Below are 12,678 nucleotides of genomic sequence, written 5' to 3'. Positions count from 1 at the left end.
ACACTTGTCATGGTTTCAGAGTAGCAGCCGTGTTAGTCTGTATTCGCAAAAAGAAAAGGAGGACTTGTGGCACCTTAGAGACTAACCAATTTATTTGAGCGTAAGCTTTCGTGAGCTACAGCTCACTTCCACATTCAGTGGAAAATACAGTGGGGAGATTTATATACATAGAGAACATGAAACAATGGGTGTTACCATTCACACTGTAACAACAGTGATCACTTAAGGTGAGCTATTACCAGCAGGAGAGTGGGGGGGGGGGGACCTTTCGTAGTGATAATCAAGGTGGGCCATTTCCAGCAGTTGACAAGAACATCTGAGGAATAGTGGGGGGTGGGGGAGGGGATAAACATGGGGAAATAGTTTTACTTTGTGTAATGACCCATCCACTCCCAGTCTCTATTCAAGCCTAAGTTAATTGCATCCCGTTTGCAAATTAATTCCAATTCAGCAGTCTCTTGTTGGAGTCTGTTTCTGAAGTTTTTTTGTTGAAGAATTGCAACTTTTAGGTCTGTAATCGAGTGAACAAAGAGATTGAAGCGTTCTCCAATTGGTTTTTGAATGTTATAATTCTTGACGTCTGATTTGTGCCCATTGATTCTTTTACGTAGAGACTGTCCAGTTTGACCAATGTACATGGCAGAGGTGCATTGCTGGCACATGATGGCATATATCACGTTGGTAGATGTGCAGGTGAACGAGCCTCTGATAGTGTGGCTGAAGTGATTAGGCCCTATGATGGTGTCCCCTGAATAGATATGTGGACACAGTTGGCAAAGGGCTTTGTTGCAAGGATAGGTTCCTGGGTTTGTGGTTCCGTCATGTGGTGTGTGGTTGCTGGTGGCTATTTACTTCAGGTTGGGGGGCTGTCTGTAAGCAAGGACTGGCCTGTCTCCCAAGATCTGTGAGAGTGATGGGTCATCCTTCAGGATAGGTTGTAGATCCTTGATGGTGCATTGGAGAGGTTTTAGTTGGGGGCTGAAGGTGATGGCTAGTGGCGTTCCGTTATTTTCTTTGTTGGGCCTGTCCTGTAGTAGGTGACTTCTGGGTACTCTTCTGGCTCTGTCAATCTGTTTCTTCACTTCAGCAGGTGGGTATTGTAGTTGTAAGAATGCTTGATAGAGATCTTGTCTGATCTTGTTTGTCTCTGTCTGAGGGGTTGGAGCAAATGCGGTTGCATCGCAAAGCCTGGCTGTAGATAATGGATCGTGTGGTGTGGTCTGGATGAAAGCTGGAGGCATGTAGGTAGGAATAGCAGTCAGTAGGTTTCCGAATAGGGTGGTGTTTATGTGACCATCGCTTATTAGCACCGTAGTGTCCAGGAAGTGGATCTCTTGTGTGGACTGGTCCAGGCTGAAGTTGATGGTGGGATGGAAATTGTTGAAATCATGGTGGAATTCCTCAAGGACTTCTTTTCCATGGGTCCAGATGATGAAGATGTCATCAATGTAGCGCAAGTAGAGTAGGGGCATTAGGGAATGAGAGCTGAGGAAGCGTTGTTCTAAGTCAGCCATAAAAATGTTGGCATACTGTGGGGCCATGCAGGCACCCATAGCAGTGCTGCTGATTTGAAGGTATACATTGTCCCCAAATGTGAAATAGTTATGGGTGAGGACAAAGTCACAAAGTTCAGCCACCAGGTTTGCCGTGACATTATCAGGGATACTGTTCCTGACGGCTTGTAGTCCATCTTTGTGTGGAATGTTGGGGTAGAGGGCTTCTACCTCCATAGTGGCTAGGATGGTGTTTTCAGGAAGATCACCGACGGATTGTAGTTTCCTCAGGAAGTCAGTGGTGTCTTGAAGATAGCTGGGAGTGCTGGTAGCGTAGGGCCTGAGGAGGGAGTCTACATAGCCAGACAATCCTGCTGTCAGGGTGCCAATGCCTGAGATGATGGAGTGTCCAGGATTATGGATCTTGGGTAGCAGATAGAATACCCCAGGTTGGAGTTCTGGGGGTGTGTCTGTGCAGATTTGTTGTTGTGCTTGTTCAGGGAGTTTCTTGAGCAAATGCTGTAGTTTCTTTTGGTAACCCTCAGTGGGATCAGAAGGTAATAGCTTGTAGAAAGTGGTGTTGGAGAGCTACCTAGCAGCCTCTTGTTCATATTCCGACCTATTCATGATGACGACAGCACCTCCTTTGTCAGCCTTTTTGATTATGATGTCAGAGTTATTTCTGAGGCTGTGGATGGCATTGTGTTCTGCACGGCTGAGGTTATGGGGCAAGTGATGCTGCTTTTCCACAATTTCAGCCTGTGCACGTCGGCGGAAGTACTCTATGTAGAAGTCCAGTCTGTTGTTTCGACCTTCAGGAGAAGTCCACCCAGAATCCTTCTTTTTGTAGTCTTGGTAGGAAGGTGTCTGTGGGTTAGTATGTTGTTCAGAGGTGTGTTGGAAATATTCCTTGAGTTGGAGACGTCAAAAATAGGATTCTAGGTCACCACAGAACTGTATCATGTTCGTGGGAGTGGAGGGGCACAAGGAGAGGCCCCGAGATAGGACAGATTCTTCTGCTGGGCTAAGAGTATAGTTGGATAGATTAACAATATTGCTGGGTGCGTTAAGGGAACCACTGTTGTGGCCCCTTGTGGCATGTAGTAGTTTAGATAGTTTAGTGTCCTTTTTCTTTTGTAGAGAAGCAAAGTGTATGTTGTAAATGGCTTGTAAAGTCCAGCCACGAGGAAGTTTGTGTGGAAGGTTGTTTTTTTATGAGAGTATCCAGTTTTGAGAGCTCATTCTTAATCTTTCCCTGTTTGCTGTAGAGGATGTTGATCAGGTGGTTCCGCAGTTTCTTTGAGAGCGTGTGGCACAAGCTGTCAGCATAGTCTGTGTGGTATGTAGATTGTAATGGATTTTTTACCTTCAGTCCTTTTGGTATGATGTCCATCTGTTTGCATTTGGAAAGGAAGATGTTGTCTGTCTGTATCTGTACGAGTTTTTTCATGAAGTTGATAGATTTCCACTCTGTAATGCTAAATGCAGTGCCTTGCATAATGACAGGTTTCAGAGTAGCAGCTGTGTTAGTCTGTATCCGCAGAAAGAAAAGGAGGACTTGTGGCACCTTAGAGACTAACCAATTTATTTGAGCATAAGCTTTCGTGAGCTACAGCTCACTTCATCGGATGCATCCATTGTCCTGGGGAGTAACATCTACAGTATGTTCTCACAGGTATTTTAGGTTTCTGCAGTCCTGGTGAAACAGAGGCACTAGCTCAGAAGAAAAGGTTCTATTTACTCCTTGATGGACCATGTCTCACTAGGCCTGGATTCCTGAGGAGCAAGGCCAAAGGGAAACTGCACAAAACTCTCTCAGAATTGAAACCCTCAAACCAGTGTAGGTGCAAATGAGGCCAATCATTTTTTCCATCTCATATTTTCACGGTAGGCTATTTGCGTGAGCCAGAGAAGGTGCTTCAGGAGACAAATTAAATTCAGTACCTACAACAAATAGCAAACAAGGAACAAATCCATGACCAGCAGAGGGTGGGAGGTGAAGGTGAGAGATCACTCAAACAGACGATCACACATTCATAGCAATTAAACCCGGCTAGAATGAAGTGCCTTTGTCTCTTCATAGCAGGGGCCCTATAAGTATTACCTCCCACAGTTCCTTTCTTTTGAGTTGAATCCCCTTGTTTGCTTTTATTGATTTTCACTTTAAGAGGGTGTTTTGCTTGCACTGTATTTGAATGTCACTTTGTTATGGTGTATGAGCCCTGAGTGGCATGGTGTGTGGTGGTAAGAGCCACTTCCCTGTTGCCAGCAGCCCTCCATGCCATTCCAGGCAGTGACAGGACTGCTTCGGAAGCACCTGTTCTACTCAGCACTTTTGCTGCAAGGTGCTGTAGAAACGTAAGTTATTGCCATTGCTGTTATCCAGCTGTAGTGCTTGCAGCATGGCAAACGGGGTGGGGGTGGGGGTGATTAGAACAAACATTTCAGGGGCGGATCAGGGGAATGATGCAGCAATTCCCAACAAAGATGAGCCTGCAAATCGCTTTTTAAAATGATGAACTTTGAAAACACAGAGTCATTATAGGTAGCCTATGGTCTTCTAAGGCACATGTGACATGTAAATTACCTCCCCTGCCTCTACCCTTCTCAACAGCCCTAATTCTTACACAGATAGAAGCTGCCCTCTCTCTCTATTTGTATATGTGGTGGCGACATCTATGTGATGAACTGCAGAAACGTGTTATAAATGTTCTGATTTTGTACAGCACGATGCACATGTCTGGTGCTATATGATGATAATTTAAAAAATATTGAATTCCTCATAAACCTTTGACTGCTTCCCCTGCTCTGTGCTCACGAATTTGTCTCCACTGGGACCACTCCTAACATTCCAAATTTCTCAGCATCTTCAAATGCCTTTTTAAAAATGAAACGGACAAATGGCTCTGTATTCTCCTCACCCCCCAAAAAGGTAATGTGTCCCCCTGAAAAATTACAGCATCAGGACAGGCAGTATTCAACCCTGTCCCAGTGAATGCTCAAAGGTCCAATATGTTATGATGCATCAGGGTTAGAAGCAAAAGCTTTATATCATTAGGAAGAGGAAACCCTAATTTTATAACAGGATATGCCAGTACCGCACTTCTTTCTAGCCTGGAAGGCCTCAAATCCCAAGGTATCAGCTCTTAAAAACTTGGCATTATTACAGTGGATTCCAATGGTCTGAAATATTCTACAAGTACCAAAAATATTCCCTGTCTTTAGAAATGGAAACTTTGCCAGAATTATGTTTAAACAGTCTTTTAAACCCAGTGGAACCTTTTAAAGGGTCCCACTGACGTATGGAGACGAGGCGATTTTTAAAGGTGTCTAAAATGTTATCACGTATAGTTTTTCTCTCCCACTGAGATCTGGATAGCTTAGGGTTACCATATCTGAACGTTCAAAAAAGAGGCCACTCCACGGGTAGGGGGGTATTTGCTCGCACCCTCCCACCCCCGCCCCAACGCCACCCCTTCCCTGTCCCCATTCCAACCCCTTCCCCAAAGTCCCCTCCCCAACTCCGCCCCCTCCCTGCCCCATTGGACCCCTTCCCCAAATCCCCACCCCAGCCCCGCCTCCGCCCCTGAGCCCGCCGCGTTTCCCCTCCTCCCCCTTCCCTCCCAGCCATGTGAAACAACTGTTTCACGGCGCAAGTGCTGGGAGCTAGGGGGAAAAGCGGGTGCTCTCTTGAGTGATCAGCTTTCACTTTCTTTCTCGAATGATCAACATTCACTCTCTTTCTTGAATGATCAACTCTTCTTTGGGGAAAAATAATAATGGCAAAATCCCAGACGTTTTTAGATATTTAAAAATTCCTCCCGGACAGCGATTTAAGAACCAAAAAGCCGGACATGTCCGGGAAAATACTGACGTATGGTAACCCTAGGATAGCTGGACTAAGGCAGACTAGCCTTAGTTAACACAAAAAAGAGGGTGAGGGGAATACATGTTTTTAAAACTTTCTCAAACATTTTTGTACTACAGTTTTTCTGTAATTGCTGTGGCAGACCCAGAATACATGACTGTGATGGGTAGCATAAAGGCTTTATAGTCACTCCTTTGGATTAACCCTCATGAGCTCTTCAAAAAGAGGAGCGAGCCAAATGTGTAATCACATCCCTGTGAGGAAATCCAGCCATTTCACAGACCCAGAAGGCAGCCTTAGAAAGTTAGAGACATACAATTACTTCCTGACATTCAGGTCTATGTTAATTGATAACAAGATAGCGGTGTCAAGGCAATTAGTTATGAAATGCTGATTAAAATGTCAGGAGCCCAAAGCTGACCTTACTCAGTATGGCAGGTGGCCGCTTATATGCTGCTTTGCAGTAGTTTAGATTAGAGCTGGGCTCAATCTGTGGAATTCAGATCCAAATCTGGATTTCAAAGACTCCAGAATTTGAGGGTGTTTCAGATCCAGGTAGATTTGGCATATGTTAAAGATAGTGGCCATTTGCAGAATCCAGTTTGGAAATGTAGGTCCAGATTTTGATCAGCTCTTTGCAGGTGCTCCAACTGGTGGAGTTGTTTTGGTCCACTCCTTGTTTCAGGCAATCCCTTGAGTAGGCTTCACTGTTGTTATAACATTGGCTGCTCCTATGTTCATTTCAGGGCTGGTTCATTCATACAGTCTCACCATACTGCAATTTCCACTGCTACTTATATAACAGATTCACAACACAAAGCAGTCATGTGCCTACATAGTCAAACTCCCCCCACCTTCAGCAGGGGACAAACTCTGAGCAGAGATTCAGGGGCTCCATTTAATATAGGAGAATGTGTACTTGTGGTGGGGTGAGAGGAGGTCATCAAATAAATCCATATTGCGTCATTCTCTTTCTGATCATGAAAGATTCAGCCTTCTCCCAAGATACATATACTCATTTACACTTCCATTCCTTTTCATAGAATCATAGAATATCAGGGTTGGAAGGGACCTCAGGCGGTCATCTAGTCCAACCCCCTGCTCAAAGCAGGACCAATCCCCAACTAAATCATCCCAGCCAGGGCTTTGGCAAGACTGACCTTAAAAACTTCTAAGGAAGGAGATTCCACCACCTCCCTAGGTAACACATTCCAGTGTTTCACCACCCTCCTAGTGAAAAAGTTTTTCCTAATATCAAACCTAAACCTCCCGCACTGCAACTTGAGATCATTACTCCTCGTTCTGTCATCTGCTACCACTGAGAACAGTCTAGATCCATCCTCTTTGGAACCCCCTTTCAGGTAGTTGAAAGCAGCTATCAAATCCCCCCTCATTCTTCTCTTCCGCAGACTAAACAATCCCAGTTCCCTCAGCCTCTCCTCATAAACCATGTGTTCCAGTCCCCTAATCATTTTTGTTGCTCTCCGCTGGACACTTTCCAATTTTTCCACATCCTTCTTGTAGTGTGGGGCCTAAAACTGGACACAGTACTCCAGACGAGGCCTCACCAATGTCGAATAGAGGGGAACAATCACGTCCCTCGATCTGCTGGCAATGCCCCTACTTATACAGCCCAAAATGCCATTGGCCTTCTTGGCAACAAGGGCACATTGTTGACTCATATCCAGCTTCTCGTCCACTGTCACCCCTAGGTCCTTTTCCGCAGAACTGCTGCCTAGCCATTCGGTCCCTAGTCTGTAACTCTGCACTTGTCCTTGTTGAACCTCATCAGATTTCTTTAGGCCCAATCCTCTAATTTGTCTTTCTGACATGGCTGAACCGTCTGTGTTACTGAATAAGAGAGACTTATGTTTGTTTTTACATGGACAAAAACTGTAGTCCTGCTTTGTGCACCATGACTGTTCCATGTGTTTAAAGAAAGGCCCAAAACATCTCCCTTGTTAGGTATTAACTGAATGGCCGGCACAGCGCTAGATCTAGCATCAGAATGTCATCGCACCTTGCACTCGGTTTATACACCATTGACTTCAATCTACACTGACATTTTCTGGCATAGAAAGCTCTCCTCTAGCCTTGCTGCTATCTCTGTCTAAATCCCTGCCTTTTCCTGAGTTTATTCGGGTGCCTTCAGCTTATGGGCACTTGAAATAACAAACCAAACCCCAGACTCAAGCTGGCAGGAGAAAGCAATGATCTAAGTTTGGCTCAGACAGGAGCTAAATGTCTGGAGACAGTCTTGTCCTGCCTGGACTGGTAGATGCGTCAGTAGAAAAAAGATTTCAGGTGCAAACATAAATGGCTTGTTTTTATAAATGAATAGAATTGCAACCTGAACATAACATCTTATCAAAGTTCTTACAGGATATCCAACATGTGAACTAGGAATGGTTAATTATAGGAGTCAGCGACTTAGAATTTGTACTCATTAAGGCTCAAAGGAGTTAGACACTCAATCATATTGAATTTCAGAGGGAGTTGGGCACCTAACCCCCATAGGTCTCTTTGAAAATCCCAGCCTAAATTCCTTTGTCCCCGCATGCTGTCCCTAACATAAAAACCAAGTTGTTGTTCAAACAAGACACCTGTCTAAGGAACAGATCCTATGAATAGCTTTGGGTAGTATCTATTAAGCTTCACTCTGTAGTTTATCTAACATAACATATTCTGCTCCAGGAGTTTAGGTGATGCTCATTCAAAATTCTGGAACTGCATGTGGCCATTTACTTAGAAAATCCATGAAATTCTTCTTCTGGGGAGCTAGATATTATCCTTAGCCTCCAGCCATGCACTGCACAACTCCATAGAATCAGTAACAAACTACAGGAAACTTGGCTAACACACACACAAGTAAATCATGTCCAGGTGAACTAAAAAAAAATTGTACTTATCTTAGGCTGCAAGTTATGATAATCTCTCTTGTAGGGCAGTTGTCCAGGTGCAGTAGACGGTTGCAGACTACTGTAGTTAATAATTATATAAAAACATCTGATGATAATATGTCTAAATTTACAACTTTCTCGTGACCTTTTGCTCACATGCCAAGTTACATAAATTCATTCCTGCTTTTCTGTCTTCCATTATCTTAATTACCAATGTGTAACTCTTTTAATATTTACTTTCACACATTAATTTTTAGCCACTTTCTTTTCTAATTCTTGTTACTCTCTTATCTCACTTTTTAATCTATACACTATCTTCTTTTCATCCTTCCCAATATATTTTGCATCTTATTTTTCTAACCACAGATCCTGTCACCTAAGCTGGGAGGAGCAAATGAGAGTTGTGTATTCCTGGTCTTTTTAAAGACTCTCTTTTTCCTCTCACATCACTGCCTACTTGAGTTGTCTCCCAAACACTGTCTCACATCCCTTGTGGATATTAAAACATATGGGGTGGTCTTTCCTTTAACTGAGCTCATGTCTGGCCATCAAGATGATTGATATCTCCTGTAACAGCCTAGTCTCAGCTCTGGCCCTACAAAGGCCAGTAACATATCCCTATTGCTTGTCATCCTCTGTCTAAAGGATGGCACGAATTGGCTCCTGGGTGCCTCCCAAACCCTGTCATTAGAGTAACCATAAATTCTTTCTTCAAGCTCTTGCTCATGGCATTGCCCTGCTCCTTTGTCAGTGGGACTTGTGGACAGAGCAGAGCTGAAATTGCAGCTCTCTCGTCAATTTTCTTGTGAGGACTCCTGTGATGGTGCTTCTGTTTGGTCACTGTAACTTCAGAACTGACAAGGCCACATTCAGGCATAGGCACAGGCCTTTCCTTAAGTCCCCAGCTCCTGGAAGCACATGACGAAATCAGAATCTTTGCTTTCATTTTCAAACGGTAGGTTTCTTGTCCTCATCGGATGCAAAGAAATCTTGAAAATGTGATCCTGGGAGTTACCTGTCAGGGCAGAAATACTGCCTGGTCCTCCACAGTCATTATACTTGCTCTGGTTTCTAGGACCCTTTCTTAACCCAGGCACCCTGCCTCTATGGAGTCGCCTGCTCATCTGAAGCTTATTACCTTCCATTCGTTTATTGCCATATGCCTCAGTTTCTTGAAGAAATAAATTTGATTAAAAGATTAAGTGCACAATATTGATTAATTATTCTAAAACTAAATAATTCATTAATAAGTTTTGAATATCTGGGTTTCATTGTCCTGCTGTATTTACTTTGGTTAGCCATTGGTGCACCTGTGTAAGCCCTTTATCCAAGAGCAGCTGGCCTATGCATATGGTAACAAACCCTGGAAGTGACCGAGGGGGAAAGAGGAATTTGTAGTTTTCTTTACCTAGATCAAACTGTGGATATTTATTGACTACTCTGCTTGAATACTGCAGCTCCCATACCAGACTCACCAGGTGTTACCTTTTATAGAGAGAATATGAGTGCCATAGGTCACTGAAAGGCAAAACCAAAATTAAAATAACAGCCATTTCTACATTTAACTTGGCCTGGGAAACACCAGTCTTTCCTCCTAGTCTCAGTCACGCTGTTGCATCTTTGAACAAATCCATTAAAGTCTTCATGATTTATTCATTTTCTTAATAACAGAGAGCTGGGCAAGTCTGTCAAGGCCTTGGCTTTGTGTTAGGCCAAAGGGTGTTTCTTAACTAAGGCCCAAGAGGTTACTTGTCAGTCTAAGAAATAAGGGAGAGCAATGAAGATGTAAAAGGGTAGGATGTTTCTTTTTTTTTCTTTTCTTTTTCATTTTTTGCTGTTGGGGAAAATCAACACAGAGAGTGACTTTCCTCATTTCATAGACAGCAAAACAAATGGGGAAGAGTTCCCAGAGGAGGAGAGGGACAATAAAGGTAAAAGGAAACATCCCCCAAGTCATGAGGAAAAAATTAAGTGTAAATCTCAGAAATCCCTCCAACAAACACACAATAAAAGGATGCCATGAAAATTTTCAATAATGCCCTACTTCTAAGACCCACGGCTTTTACAAATGAGAGCAGTAACAAATAGAGACAAAGGGGGTGTCTCTCCAAGAAAAGTAGAGTGCTCTGTCGGAATACAGTGCGGTAAAAGAGCTCGCAGACTAGCAAGGGAGCAGCCCAATACCCAGTGCCTGTGACCACACTTCATGCAAGGAGTCTGATGCTATTGGCTTCACTTCTGAACAGAACTGAGAAGCAGTCCCCACTATTGTCTGAAAAAGATCAAAGCTTGTCAAGAAACCCAGAAACCTCGATGGATTGACAGTAATCCAGAATTCACTCTGAAAATTGGGGACAGGGGAAGTCACAAAGGGAATGCCCCATCCTCCCCCCCCATCCCCTTCTCTTTCTCCTTCAGTATGTTCAACACAACAACAAAGGTTGTGTCTGAACAATAGGTTACCACACACAGGTTTAAATGAACAAGGAAGTGCATATTAGCTGATAATCAATTGTGAAATATTAGGCTGCTTATATGAAGATCACATACTTTCAAACACAGTCTCTCTCTCTCTCTGTTTTTGCATCTTTCTACTTTACTGTGTTTTAAAATTGTCTCTTGCACACATGAGATTGTTTTTACAATAGCCCTGTTTTAACAACCAGCTAATCAGCCAAGGCATCCTGATTGTGTCTATGGCATCAGTGTATTCAGACTGTTACTGTGTCAGTTCTAAAGGGGCGGGATTAGGAACTGGATAGGTGAATGCTCTGAAACCAAGGAACCAGCTGAACTGGTGTGACACCAGGGAACAATCCAGGTGGAGTGGATCTTCTGGAGTCAGCAGAACACCTCTGTAGTTTGTTCTCAGAATACCTATTAGCAGAGCATGAAGAGGTAGAAAAAGAGTGGAATGCTTCCATGCTCACCCAGCCCCCAGACCTGACACTGCAAAATGACTAAAAAGAAAAGAAGGACTTGTGGCACCTTAGAGACTAACAAATTTATTTGAGCATAAGCTTTCGTGAGCTACAGCTCACTTCATCGGATGCACTGGATTGCAGAGGTCATATGAATTGGGGAGGAGGGAGAGGAACAGAGTCTGCCCTTGCTTACAACCAGTGAACTCCTCTGAGTTCACCTCATGGGAAGATGTCACTTTCTTTGAGACTTCACTGAGGTTACTCAGGGGTCAGTCAAAGCGGAATGTATCCCTGAGACCTAGCTTTCACCATTGCCCCCATTTTTTGGCATGCATGCTCCACGATAGGACCAAAATGTTTCCCAGCCATCTATGAGAAACACTGAATTCCCACACAGGAATTGGGAATGTTTGGGCCCTCTGGGTTTTTTCATGGGGTTCTCTCTCCCCAATGAGTGTACAATCTGTTCATAAAAGTGTGGTAATGCATATCCCACCCCTTACAGAGGTGCAGATAGTCTGGAAAGCCTTGGTGTTCTTCAACAGCACAAAGAAGAGAGTGCACCAGTTTGTGAGCGATTTATAAAATACAGGTCACGGATAAACCTGAATGAATAAACGTGGAAGCCATGTATCGATGTTATTGATGGGCCCAGAATTATCATATGAAAAATAAATAATGCTATGGGCCACAGTTTAATCCCTTACTCATGCTGGGTAACACCTTGTTACCCAAAAACTCCCTTTGACTTGAGTGGAATTATTTCTAGCATAAACACCGCTCAGGTGAGTAAGGGCATCCAAATCTGGCCCTAGAGCTGTTGCAAGGGTTGTGATATTCCTGCTTTACATGGACATTCCACCTTCGCACGACTGCCCATCTTTGTTTCTTTAGTTTTGTTTTTGCTCTTGTTCTGCCTGTTGTTGCTTCTTGTTCTTTGTGCCTGGCATGGTTTGCTTTCATTCTCTGAGAGGTTTTAAGGGTGATCTATTAATTAGGCAGTGACTATCTTCGGGGGAAGGACAGTAGTTCCCTCCTATTGTTAAAATCCCTTAGTCAAGAGCTAGTATTAAAATAATACCCACGATGTGCCTCAGAATCTATTATAGACAAGGCCAGGGTACAGTTCTCAGCAGTTGTTACCACCCCAAGCAAAATATCCACTCCATCGGAAGGCGCTGACTGATTTTACAAAAGAGGGGAAACCAGGGAGTACACATGTGCTAGGTCCCTGTGTGAGATACTGCACCACGCATCCCACATGTTACCTAACCTTTCTGATTGCAAGTTACTCCTGCAGCCCACGTCACTTCCCTATCTGCTCCTCTCTGACCCACACAGCTGGGGGAAGGGGAAGTTTGTGTCACCTCAGAGGAGATTACTGGGTGGTCTCTTCTGTAATACACATGCTGCCTGAAGCTACATCAAACCATAATAAACAAGTCCCTCACACAAACCCCCATCAGTTCATATTCCAGTTAGGCTGATATAAT

Source organism: Caretta caretta, chromosome 7 (genome assembly GCF_965140235.1).
Source record: "Caretta caretta isolate rCarCar2 chromosome 7, rCarCar1.hap1, whole genome shotgun sequence".
In the NCBI taxonomy this organism is placed as follows: domain Eukaryota; kingdom Metazoa; phylum Chordata; order Testudines; family Cheloniidae; genus Caretta; species Caretta caretta.
This window is presented reverse-complemented; position numbering follows the sequence as displayed.